The sequence below is a fragment of the Polyodon spathula genome, chromosome 3, assembly GCF_017654505.1.
Source record: "Polyodon spathula isolate WHYD16114869_AA chromosome 3, ASM1765450v1, whole genome shotgun sequence".
NCBI lineage: Eukaryota > Metazoa > Chordata > Actinopteri > Acipenseriformes > Polyodontidae > Polyodon > Polyodon spathula.
In genome coordinates, this window is record NC_054536.1 from 96,740,143 (window position 1) to 96,754,369 (window position 14,227).

The 14,227-nt window shown below is 39.1% G+C and overlaps 1 pseudogene; it reads left to right on the forward strand.

The window, feature by feature from the left end:
• Positions 1-14,227, forward strand: part of LOC121309654 — a 36,892-nt pseudogene that overhangs the window by 14,724 nt on the left and 7,941 nt on the right.

Genomic DNA, 14,227 nt, shown 5'->3' on the forward strand with positions numbered 1-14,227 from the left:
TTTCGACCTGAAAAAAGAAACAAGGACCAGGAGTCACAAATGGAGATTAGACAAAGGGGCATTCAGAACAGAAAATAGGAGACACTTTTTTACACAGAGAATTGTGGTGGGTGTGGAACCAGCTCTCCAGTAATGTTGTTGAAGCTGACACCCTGGGATTCTTCAAGAAGCTGCTTGATGAGATTCTGTCATCAATAAGCTACAAACAACCAAACGAGCAAGATGGGCTGAATGGCCTCCTGTCATTTGTAAACGTTCTTATTTTCTTATGAAAACGAGACATTTTGTGTTTGAATTGAAAGTGATGGTCTTGAGGAGTCAAATGGGTCAAAGTGAAAGTATATTTTCGTCTAGGGGAATTATCACTTTTTGACATCACCACTGTGTTAGTCTATCTTTTCAGATAATATATTATATATATATATATATATAATATATATACATGTAACACACCCCGTGTTTCACAGTCTCTGCTGGGAGACCTTGCAAAATTATTCAGACCCTCTCACAGTTTTCACATTATCATGTTTACGACATAAGCAATCCAAGGAAATGCCAAGCAAGACACAAGGCATATGTTCAGTGTACTGGATGTTAGTTCATCACAACAGTGATGAAAAAAAAAAAAGATAATAAATGGAACGTGGAAACCTTGCTCAGGTGAAATGGACCCTGAAACATAATGGGAGGTTTAAAAAGGATTTCATAAAAAGTGGTCTGTAGTCATATAGCATACAATATATATTTAATGCGTCCAGTTTTTTGTTTTGCAGTTTCAAAGATATTGAATATAATTGTAAAACAAGTGCAAGTGTTTTAGATTCAAATGATTCTCTACAAAGTTACTACGAATTATAAAACCGAAGCTGCCTCTGCATTCTCAAAGAGCTTCTGTGCGAGTGCTTGCATGCATTTGTTAGTCTGGTTGTTATATCACTAAGGGTGAAACGGAGAGCTGACTGTCTGATCAAGTCTTGCTTTACTGTTGGAATCAGGAGGTAGCTGTACATGTATAGCTGTCTTACTGTCTAATAACCTAAAAATACAGTCTTGTTTACTTCCATCCTTTAAAGGAGAAAAATATATGTCAATGTCTCAAACTAAGAAAAATACATAGCAGTAAATAACAAGCTGGTTAATACAAAACAAAGAAACGGGAAACAGGAGCAAGTGTGCTAAAGTATATTTCTATCTTACAAAGAAAAAAAAACAAAACAAAGAATTACTAGTTATTTAAAAGTAGAAGATTGTCAGTCTTGTAAAGCTAAGTCACTGGTAATGACCTTGTAACATTTTACATAAATTGCAGGTGCTGGAGACGCACGTATTTCGTTCGTTTCTTAAAGTGCGACTGAACAGAAAGATGGACGCCTTCACTAGAATGGAGCTAAGCACTCGATCTGAAGCACACAGGTAATGCTCACAATACAGAGATGCCACAATAGTGGCGTCTGTGTGAATTTCTTATTGTTATATGTATCGCCAATCGTGTATGTAGTTTAATACTACTTTGTTTTATCCTAAGCACATCTTTGGGAATTTATTTCATTCATTGTGTCAAAAAGTATTGACAGCACTCCCAAGATTTTCAGTTGGTCCCGCTGTATTTAATTTCAGCAGTCAAACCTTGTCGTTCTCTTTTTCCCTCCTTTCAGGGTGAAACTTATGCTTGAATCCCAGCGAAGACCCACCATGCAAGAAATGGCTCTGAAATACAGCAGCCCTTAGAATCGCGGCTTCAAGGGAATGAGTATGCCTGATCTTGCCAACCACAGAATTCAGAAAACACAGAACTTTCCAGTGAGGAAGAGTTCACTGAAGAAACTGGAGTCAGAGACTGGTAATAACTTCAGTTCATCTACAAAGTTGTCGTTGCAACCTTGGAAATGTAGCTCAAGCTGAAGTATACCTATAGTATACACCACATGTTGATCACCCTTATATTTGTTTATATCTAGAGAACAGGAGACCCATAAGAGTGCTGGAATCTAGTTCAGGGTAACCAGCTTGTTCACCAGCTACTGGTTGTGAATTTGATCAGTTTTTCATGGGCATCTATGAGAGAAACCCAGCCAGAATTCAAACTAGTTAGGGAGGGATTATTTTTTTGTCTTGCACACAGTCCTGGATATTAAAACTACCTCACAAAAATGTTACACAAGTCCGTCTGCTATCAAGTTCTAGCTAAGTCTCTACACTCAAGCTCTGACAGGTCGACAGCGAGAATAACCAGGCAGAAGTAAATTTATATGTAAATAATAAAGGATAAAAAAAATATTATTTTTAACAAAATGTACCTCTAATCACACCCATATTTGTAATATTTTGTAAAAAGGAAATTCTGCCACATCTTACTCATCCATGGCAAGACTCGTAGCAGCCTGTAATATTATTTTACATATTTGTGTCAAGAAAAATGACTCATAAACAAACATACTTTAAAAAAATGGTATTTTAGATGTGGGTAGATTCATTATTTTTTTATTTATTTGTTATCATTACTATTGTTATTCTTCCAGTCAGTATTTTACTTGGTAAAGGAACCTAAAATGGCAAACCTGAGTAGCCCAAATGTTCGACATATTAAGGAAACAAATGCTAATGGTTTCAGGTTTGTATTGATGGATTAGATTTACATTAGCTGCAACAACTGATTTGGTTTTAATATAAATTTGTGATTATATGCATCTAACTAAAACATGACTTTAAGCAACAAATCTTTTAATGTGTTTATAAACTTTAACTTTTGCTATAAAAGGATGAGGCTTGCGAACACAAAATTATTTTTTACAACGTATTGTTACCTGTTAAGTCATATAAAATTTCCCATATACATGTCTGACTTACTAAACATTTGCGCTGCAACATGTTTGCTATCACTTTCCCACACGACACGAACCTTCTCTCCTGTGTATGTGGATGAGTAGGGGCGGGTCATGTGAGTAGTCCAGACCCAATGAGAAACTGTCGCCATCTGTGGTTGCTAAGCAATAAAAAAAAAAAAAACACTAAAAAATATTAAACATGTCTACTGGTGCTAGAATTGAATGTTGCTGCTGCTATATAAGGTACCCTAGTGTTGGAACCCTAGCACCAAATTTGCACTCCTGACCGTTGAACACATTCAATCTCACGGCAGTCCGGTTGAGGATGGAGTGGGGGCCCTAGACAGCAGGCCTCGCTTGTCTTGCCGTAAGGCCAGCCCTGTGTGTGTTACTTATTCTCTTACTTTCTTTGTTTTTGCAGCACTGGAGATTCCACTGAACCCTATCAAAACCTTTAAGCTTCCAGACTTCCCTTCACCCTTAGTTTACCATCATGTCCAGAGCTATTACACAGAGTGTATTGTTCTGCTGAGCAAGGCTGTCTCCTTGGTTCCCCCCGAGAGCTCAGCACTGCTCGCCAGGTACTGCTACCTTCGAGAACTCATGAACATGATGCTCGGGAAGCGCTTGGATGCTCTGTCTGACTTCCAGAATCTCTACAAGACTGACATAGGAATCTTTCCAGCTGACCTGGTGAAGAAGCTGGTGGATTCTCTGTCCCAGGAAGAGTGGCTTCAGGCAGAGAAACAATCAGAGCTGAAACGCTTCATCAGTAAAGTGAAAAAAGACAATGAAATGGGCTTGGGGAAATCTGATGATCATGTCAAAAACTTTGCACTCCCCGAAAAAACACATGCACCTGGAAGATTGTGTGAAACAAATTCAGGAATCTGGCATTGTGAAGGATATTGGAACTATTCACAGATTGTTTGATGCTCTTACTGTAGGTAAGTGAAAAAAACATCAACCGGACATTTCCAAAAGGAAATTGTTCAAAGAAATAATGATGTGCTAAATACAAAAGTATCATGTCTTGATGACTTCTGTCTTCATTGTGCATGTGTTGCTTCAGTGGATATAGATGCGCTTTATAAGTGACACCTGTTATTTTTCATAATCACAGTATTAGGTATTTCCTAATGTTATCCATAGTGATAGGTGTTCAACATGCCCTTTGTTGAATAATCTTTGAGTCAGTGCTTCCTTTCTATCACTTACAAAAACTCAAGGGTTCTTAAGTTATGAACATTTTATTTTGTAAACAAAGACCGTTCTATTTTCCTGTATATTCTGAACTGGCAAATCAAACCTGAAAAATCATTTCTAGCTACATTCTGTATAAACGGACTGCATTTGCTAGCAAATTCTCTAACCATGTTTTCATATCTCAGGGTTCAAGTTTGGACAGGTGGCAAAAGCAATGCTGTTTTGAGGTTTTAATGAAACGGGTCGTATCCTCAGAATGCTGTTTTAATGAAACAGGTTGTATCCTCAGAACGCTGTTTTAATGAAACGGGTTGTATCCTCAGAACGCTGTTTTAATGAAACGGGTTGTATCCTCAGAACGCTGTTTTAATGAAACGGGTTGTATCCTCAGAATGCTGTTTTTCATTTTAATGAAACGGGTTGTATCCTCAGAATGCTGTTTTAATGAAACGGGTTGTATCCTCAGAATGCTGTTTTAATGAAACGGGTTGTATCCTCAGAATGCTGTTTTAATGAAACGGGTTGTATCCTCAGAATGCTGTTTTTCATTTTAATGAAACGGGTTGTATCCTCAGAATGCTGTTTTAATGAAACGGGTTGTATCCTCAGAATGCTGTTTTTCATTTTTAATGAAACGGGTTGTATCCTCAGAATGCTGTTTTAATGAAACAGGTTGTATCCTCAGAACGCTGTTTTAATGAAAGGGGTTGTATCCTCAGAATGCTGTTTTAATGAAATGGGTTGTATCCTCAGAATGCTGTTTTAATGAAACGGGTTGTATCCTCAGAATGCTGTTTTAATGAAACGGGTTGTATCCTCAGAACGCTGTTTTAATGAAACGGGTTGTATCCTCAGAACGCTGTTTTAATGAAACGGGTTGTATCCTCAGAATGCTGTTTTAATGAAACGGGTTGTATCCTCAGAACGCTGTTTTAATGAAACGGGTTGTATCCTCAGAACGCTGTTTTAATGAAACAGGTTGTATTCTCAGAATGCTGTTTTTAATTTTTAATGAAACGGGTTGTATCCTCAGAATGCTGTTTTAATGAAAGGGGTTGTATCCTCAGAATGCTGTTTTAATGAAAGGGGTTGTATCCTCAGAATGCTGTTTTAATGAAACGGGTTGTATCCTCAGAATGCTGTTTTTCAATGAAACGGGTTGTATCCTCAGAATGCTGTTTTAATGAAACGGGTTGTATCCTCAGAATGCTGTTTTTCATTTTTAATGAAAGGGGTTGTATCCTCAGAATGCTGTTTTAATGAAACGGGTTGTATCCTCAGAATGCTGTTTTTCATTTTTAGTGAAACGGGTTGTATCCTCAGAATGCTGTTTTTCATTTTTAATGAAAGGGGTTGTATCCTCAGAATGCTGTTTTAATCAAACGGGTTGTTTCCTCAGAATGCTGGTTCAATGAAACGGGTTGTATCCTCAGAATGCTGTTTTATTGAAAGGGGTTGTATCCTCAGAATGCTGTTTTAATGAAACGGGTTGTATCCTCAGAATGCTGGTTTAATTAAACAGGTTGTATCCTCAGGTCAACAGAAACAGATAGATCCTGAGACATTTAAAGTGTTCTACACATTCTGGAAGGAGACAGAAGCAGAGGCACAGGATGTCCATCTTCCTGCTGAAGTAATTGAGCACCTGGACAAGAATGAGAGCGTCTACAAGCTGTCCTGTTCTGTGAAGACCAACCACGGCATGGGCAAGATAGCAATGACCCAGAGGAGACTCTTCTTACTGACAGAGGGGAAGCCTGGATACATTGAGATCACAGCATCCAGAGACATAGAGGTAGGGGGTCTGTCTGTTTGTCTGTCTCTGTCTGTCTTTGTCTGTCTATCTCTAGCTATCTCTCTGCTATTGCTGTCTGTTGCTGTGTCTGTTGGGAGTGCTTGTAGTTGAAGCTGGAGGGAGGGAGTGCAACTTGTATGAAGTTTTTTCCCTTTTGTTCTTCTTTCTAAAGGTTTTGACTTATTTATTTGAGCTACTGGGTGTGTTTTTTAACAAAAAGTTGACTTTTGTCAGCTGATTTAGTCATTGTGGTCCTGGGAAAGGGAGTCCCAGGAGGACATGATTCCTCTTTTGATAAGCTAACTAGGAAACAAGGTATAAAAATCATTCAGGTTTTTCACATTACACCACCACAGACTGGCCCCAGGGTGACTCACCCCTGCATGCATTCACGTTTGCTGTGCTCTACAATTCTTGGTTTAAGATTCACCACAGGGTTGGACATGACCGTTTCACTGCATATTTTCAATCTGTGTAACAGAGGCGGAAGGACGTATCCAACATGGCTGCAGACATGGCTTTAATTTTTTTAAATATTTTGCGAAGGAGGGCTCATATACAACAAGCTTGGAGGAAGCACTGGCAACGTGTGCTCCATGCAAGACATAACCTTTCCAGGTTACTACGACAACAATCCCAAGCCTGGATGCTACTTTAAGTTTATTTTTATTCCATTCAGCTGCCGTTGGATATTTTCATTTGCCCAAAGACTGAGCAACTCCTGGACCTCATCATCACTCCATAACACTCTTGCCATTTTTGTATTTTTTTTATTTTCACCTGCACGCAGATCTGTGAACCTTGCCCCTTGCCGTTTGTTTTTGGTTACTGCCATGCGAGTTTTCAACCTGACGCCAGTGTAACCCTTTTGCATTCACATTTCATTTTTCAACCCGAGGTGAGCGCTTCATCCTGGGTTGAAAATTCTCAAACCTACTTTGTCTAGGGTGAGCTCACCGTGGTAAAGCAGTTTTGTCTCGGGATGAAACTGGCAATGTGAAAGCACTTGCTGTTAGACCCGGGGTCGCCCCAGGTCCAAAAGGCTAGTGTGAAAAGCCTTGTTGTTGATTCCATCATTAATGTGGAGAAATGAGTCGCTGAATTGGCAAAAGTTGTAGGAGGGAAGAATATAAAATCGGCTTCTCGAATGATCAAGGCAGTGGTTGTATTTAAGTAGATACCAAACTGAATATTGCCTTTAGGTTTTGTGTCAATGGCAGTGAGTATATAGTTTTTGCATCTTGTGAACAAATGACATGTTATGTGTGTGATCGTGAAGGGCACATTGCAAAAAACTGTAAAAGATTTACCGCTGAAAATGATGTGGTTGAGAGTGATATGGAAGAAGGCTCAGCTGAGCCGGCCAGCCAAGAATTGGGGCTTTCGGTGGAAAATGTGAAGGTTGAGCTGGGTTGGGAACTACAGAGGCTGTAGCAGGGCCTGTGAGGGTTGAGTCTGATACAGTGGGAACTACAGAGGCTGTACCAGGACCTGTGAGGGTTGAGTCGGATACAGTGGGAACTACAGAGGCTGTACCAGGGCCTGTGAGGGTTGAGTCGGATACAGTGGGAACTACAGAGGCTGTAGCAGGGCCTGTGAGGGTTGAGTCTGATACAGTGGGAACTACAGAGGCTGTAGCAGGGCCTGTGAGGGTTGAGTCTGATACAGTGGGAACTACAGAGGCTGTACCAGGACCTGTGAGGGTTGAGTCGGATACAGTGGGAACTACAGAGGCTGTAGCAGGGCCTGTGAGGGTTGAGTCTGATACAGTGGGAACTACAGAGGCTGTACCAGGACCTGTGAGGGTTGAGTCGGATACAGTGGGAACTACAGAGGCTGTACCAGGACCTGTGAGGGTTGAGTCGGATACAGTGGGAACTACAGAGGCTGTAGCAGGGCCTGTGAGGGTTGAGTCTGATACAGTGGGAACTACAGAGGCTGTACCAGGACCTGTGAGGGTTGAGTCGGATACAGTGGGAACTACAGAGGCTGTAGCAGGGCCTGTGAGGGTTGAGTCTGATACAGTGGGAACTACAGAGGCTGTAGCAGGGCCTATTGTTGCAGGCCAAGGGGGTCTGGATAGAGAATAGGTACACGGCAGAGAAATTGGGAGGGCAGTGAGGGAGGGGATGAGCTCCAGCTCAGTGAACAGACAGGAATGGTAATTGTGATTGAAGGAGAGGGGGTTGGAGAAGTAGGAATCAATGAAGCGCTTTTAAGTTCCCTAAAAGGAAACGAATAAGGAAAATCCAACATGTCCATACAGTATAATTGTAAATCTCGAAAAACTACTCACTTCTAAATCTTTTGTAGTCATTTTTGTATTACTTTAGTATAAATACATGTTAATTTGGATTCATATGTTGTTTTTTTTCTGACTTTATGTGAACGAAAAGACACACATTTGTCCGTTTTCCCATTGGAAATAGTGATATTTTGAAATATCACTGTCCTGGTCACAAAAGCAAAGTTTGTGGGGAATAATAGCCATTTTCTATACTTTTGAGGCATAAGCAATTAGGAAATAACACTTACTACCCAGGAACAAAAAAAAAATAATAATTTGTTACACGGTGTAATTTAGGCGCTCTACAAGAAAAAGCCCTCCCTCCTCCCATGTTGCTTTTGTTGACCCCGGGAATAACCAGCAGCCCTGCATCCTGTGATCTCAGAGTGCGGTTTGGAAAATACGAGGTCAGTAACTCCAGGAAATAACTAGGTGCTAACTAGGTCTGCCTTCGTTTGTCAGGGAAGCTGGGACCGTTACTGTTTTCAAGTCAAGACTAAAAAACGTACTTTTATAAAATGGCTTTCTTATCTTAGTGGGTTTTAATTTAACTTTAAAATTGCTGCTTTTTTATTAGTGTGTATATTGTTATTTAAATGGTCTGTCCTCCCACAGTGCTACGGTCTTGTTAAGAGGGACGTTTTGGTGACCTCTATGTCGAGCACCAGCGTTTTATTCAGCTCTCTGTTTAAATAAATTTAAAAAAAGGCAAAAAGAGAAGTCATTAGTTCCTTAAGAAAACATTTCTCCTTCCCAGTTTGTGTTGCATTCTTCTGTTATCTTGTGCTAAGGATGATTATCGTGGGTTATGGTTAGGGACTGTGTTACAAGCATGCTTGTTTTAATGAACTGTGGACTAGTTTAATTTCCCCTGGTAATTCTGGTTTCATATTCCACAGTTCTTGTTCGGTAAAGCAGGCTCTACATCCCCTGCAAAACCTGTGCCTAGTTTAATAAACCTTTTCTCTGTATTTTTTTTTTAATCATTCAAAAAGGCTTCCCTATCTATTTTCCCAGGATCCTCAGTATATGCAACAAGCATTAACGAATGTTCTGCTTATGGATGCTGTGGTGAGTTGTCGGCAGTCACAGAAGGCCATCTATGTTTGTTGACTCAGAAATGTCTTCATCTAGGCAATGTGGGGAAGCTATAAAAAAGGCTAACAAGATGCTCGGATACATTGTGAAAAGTGTTGAATTTAAATCAAGGGAAGTAATGTTAAAACTGTACAATGCACTTGTAAGACCTCATCTTGAATATTGTATGCAGTTCTGGTCACCTCGCTATAAAAAAGATATTGCTGCTCTAGAAAGAGTGTAAAGAAGAGCGACCAGAATTATTCCGGGCTTAAAAGGCATGTCATATGCAGACAGGCTAAAAGAATTGAATCTGTTCAGTCTTGAACAAAGAAGACTACGTGGCGACCTAATTCAAGCATTCAAAATTCTAAAAGGTATTGACAGTGTCGACGCAAGGGACTTTTTCAGCCTGAAAAAAGAAACAAGGACCAGGGGTCACAAATGGAGTTTAGAAAAAGGGGCATTCAGAACAGAAAATAGGAGACACTTTTTTACACAGAGAATTGTGAGGGTCTGGAATCAACTCCCCAGTAATGTTGTTGAAGCTTCAAGAAGCTGCTTGATGAGATTTTGGGATCAATAAGCTACTAACAACCAAACGAGCAAGATGGGCCGAATGGCCTCCTCTCGTTTGTAAACTTTCTTATGTTCTTATGTTCTTATGCTGCCACTAAACTGGCATTTTTTGACAAAATGAAGTATGAAGGTATGCATTGTCTTTTTAATTTTTGATCTGTTAACAGATTGAATGAAAAAAGTATTTTAGATATATAAACATTCATGCACTTTATTATGGTTTTGTAAGTTTTCAAATAATAAATTATTCAATTTGTAAAACCAGGTAGCTGTTAAACTGGTCTGAAAACACTTTTCTGTAAGCTGGTTTTGTGTGCCTCTTTTTATTTATATCGCTTTAATCATTCATTCAACTCTTTTTCCTGCAGTTCCAATGATGGTTCCTAAAACGACATCTGAAACGCTGAAGCACAAGATTAACCTGTCTGCTGGTCAGACAGCTCCACAGGCAGTGGGTGTCTTGCTCTACACACCAGGTAGGACAAAGGCATCTTCCGCTAGTGTCCTGGTACCCAAGTCAATGAGGGATCCAGAAAGTGGTCAAGTTTCAGGTTTTCACATGTAGATTTTTCCAGTAGCTTTTTGTGTTATGAGCAAGTGAATAATAGGGTTGATTTTTTTTTTCTTAAACTTGTTTTACTGCATACCATTTCTATTGAATACAGTACTTATTGTAATGGTATAACTAGTGGTGTAGTGAGCATTGTTTACTGACATTCTTTATATAACATGTGTGTATCATACTAATACCTGACCAAAAGCTCTACATAGCTACTTGCAGGCTGCAGTGCTTGGCAAGTTGTGCACACACGGACACGCACGTCTGTGGCAAGAGTTATCAGTGTCCATGGTGCTGACCCCTGGTAGTCTGCCAAATTTTTTTTTTTTTTTTAAAGATGGATAAATGTGATTTTATTATATGAATACATGGTATATTTGACTCATGAGTTTTTGCCTTTTATTTAAATATTTAAATTATTGGTCATTTGGATCTCATTACTCATCATACAAAGTGGCCCATCAAGACCCTGTGTTGTGCTGCATATTGTACAGTATCATTTATTTAATGTATTTATTTACATTTTTATAGCGCCTTTAGCCAAGGCACTTTACAAGTTTAAACAAAACGGTACAATCAAGGAAAATGGATGAGAAAGAATGTAAGTTTATTGGGCTAGGGTGGAGAGACAGATTAGTTGCGTAAATGAAAACAGAGGGCCAGATCCTAGGCCAGGGTCAGGGAAGCAGGGTCATAACAGGAGGTCAGGGGCCAGGAGTAGCAGTAGGATGGTCTATGGAGAAGAGATGCATTTTGAGGGAGGAGCGGAAACTACGCAGTGTGGGTGACTGTTTTATGATAAGTGGGAGTCTATTCCAATGAAGGGAGCAAGAAGGGAAAAGGAACAGACACAGGACTGGGCACAGAGCGAGGGTGGGACAGAGAGGAACAATAGGGATTGGGAGTGTAAGGGACATGGGGAACATAGAAGGTGATCAGCAGCCAGATAAGGTGGGTCAAGACCATAGAGACCTGCATGTCATGGTATAAATCTTGGTGCACCGTTACACCCCTGGGTAGAACCACTTTCTACCTTGCAGAATTGCAAGGTGTTGACGGTTTCTACTCTCCTTTTAAATTGACTTAATGTTTTTAAAAAAATAAATAAATAAAAATAAAAACAAATAAATTTAATTTTTTTTTTTTTTTTTATAAAAACACAACCAGGTCAGGTAATTTGCTCTTTTTATACTGAAACCCTTATCTCCTTATTCCCCTTCCTTCTCCTTCAGTTTCATAGCCCAGTTATTAATAATGTGTTTATCGTTCTACCCATCTAGCTAAAAAGAAAATCTTTGTACCAGTTTATTCAATTTAAATATCTTTTAACTGCGATCATTTAGACAAATATGTATTTAATGTATAACTATTGTTCCCTTATGTTAAAATGGAAGCATTATAAATGTACTCTTCAGTTTAAAAACTCCACATATTTTAAGCCCATCTTCTATCTGTGAGCACAGTTTATTTGTTTAGGAAATCTGAGTGCTGTCTCTCTTAAGAACATAAGAACATAAGAAAGTTTACAAACGAGAGGAGGCCATTCGGCCCATCTTGCTCGTTTGGTTGTTAGTAGCTTATTGATCCCAAAATCTCATCAAGCAGCTTCTTGAAGGATCCCAGGGTGTCAGCTTCAACAACATTACTGGGGAGTTGATTCCAGACCCTCACAATTCTCTGTGTAAAAAAGTGTCTCCTATTTTCTGTTCTGAATGCCCCTTTTTCTAAACTCCATTTGTGACCCCTGGTCCTTGTTTCTTTTTTCAGGCTGAAAAAGTCCCTTGCGTCCACACTGTCAATACCTTTTAGAATTTTGAATGCTTGAATTAGGTCGCCACGTAGTCTTCTTTGTTCAAGACTGAACAGATTCAATTCTTTTAGCCTGTCTGCATATGACATGCCTTTTAAGCCCGGAATAATTCTGGTCGCTCTTCTTTGCACTCTTTCTAGAGCAGCAATATCTTTTTTATAGCGAGGTGACCAGAACTGCACACAATATTCAAGATGAGGTCTTACAAGTGCATTGTACAGTTTTAACATTACTTCCCTTGATTTAAATTCAACACTTTTCACAATGTATCCGAGTATCTTGTTAGCCTTTTTTATAGCTTCCCCACATTGCCTAGATGAAGACATTTCTGAGTCAACAAAAACTCCTAGGTCTTTTTCATAGATTCCTTCTCCAATTTCAATATCTCCCATATGATATTTATAATGTACATTTTTATTTCCTGCGTGCAGTACCTTACACTTTTCTCTATTAAATGTCATTTGCCATGTGTCTGCCCAGTTCTGAATCTTGTCTAGATCATTTTGAATGACCTTTGCTGCTGCAACAGTGTTTGCCACTCCTCCTACTTTTGTGTCGTCTGCAAATTTAACAAGTTTGCTTACTATACCAGAATCTAAATCATTAATGTAGATTAGGAATAGCAGAGGACCTAATACTGATCCCTGTGGTACACCGCTGGTTACCACACTCCATTCTGAGGTTTTTCCTCTAATCAGTACTTTCTGTTTTCTACATGTTAACCACTCCCTAATCCATGTACATGTGTTTCCTTGAATCCCAACTGCGTTCAGTTTGAGAATTAATCTTTTGTGCGGGACTTTGTCAAAAGCTTTCTGGAAATCTAAATAAACCATGTCATATGCTTTGCAATTATCCATTATCGATGTTGCATCCTCAAAAAAATCAAGCAAGTTAGTTAGGCACGATCTCCCTTTCCTAAAACCATGTTGACTGTCTCCCAGTACTCTGTTACCATATAGGTAATTTTCCATTTTGGCTCTTATTATAGTTTCCATAAGTTTGCATATAATAGAAGTCAGGCTTACTGGTCTGTAGTTACCTGGTTCAGTTTTGTTTCCCTTTTTGTGGATCGGTATTACGTTTGCAATTTTCCAGTCTGTCGGTACCACCCCTGTGTCAAGAGACTGCTGCATGATCTTGGTTAGCGGTTTGTAAATTACTTCTTTCATTTCTTTGAGTACTACTGGGAGGATCTCATCCGGCCCAGGGGATTTGTTTATTTTAAGAGCTCCTAGTCCCTTTAACACTTCTGCCTCAGTTATGCTAAAGTTATTTAAAACTGGATAGGAACTGGATAACATGTGGGGCATGTTGTCAGTATCTTCCTTTGTAAAAACTTGTGAAAAGTAATCATTTAACATATTTGCTATTTTTTTTTTCTTCCTCTACGATTTTGCCATTTGTATCTCTTAAACATTTAATCTCCTCTTTGAATGTTCTCTTGCTGTTGTAATATTGGAAAAAACATTTTGGAATTGGTTTTAGCTCCCTTAGCAATGTTCATTTCTATTTCTCTCTTGGCCTTTCTAACTTCCTTTTTGACTTGCAGTTCTGTGTACTCTTTCTGTGTACTTTCTTTTTGGTCCTTTTTTAATGCTCTGTAAAGTGCCTTTTTTCGCTGAATATTTTTTTTAATTGATCTATTAAACCATTTTGGCAATTTAGTTTTACATTTAGATTTGTCTACTTTAGGGATATAATTGTTTTGCGCCTCTAGTACTACGTTTTTGAAGAACAACCATCCTTCTTCTGTGGGTGTTTTCTCTATTTTACTCCAATCTACTTCTGTTAGTCTCTGTTTCATGCCTTCATAGTTTGCTTTTCTAAAATTGTAAACCTTAGCTTTAGTCTTTACTTTTGGGGATTTAAAAAACACTTCAAATGAGACCATGTTGTGGTCTGAGTTTGCCAGTGGTTCTCTGACCTCTGTTTTAGTTATTCTATCTTCGTTATTTGAAAAGACTAAATCAAGGCATGCCTCCCCTCTAGTGGGTGCCTTCACAAATTGTGTTAGGAAGCAGTCATTTGTCATTTCCACCATTTCTATTTCGTCCTTCGCGCTACCCACCGGGTTTTCCCATTTTAT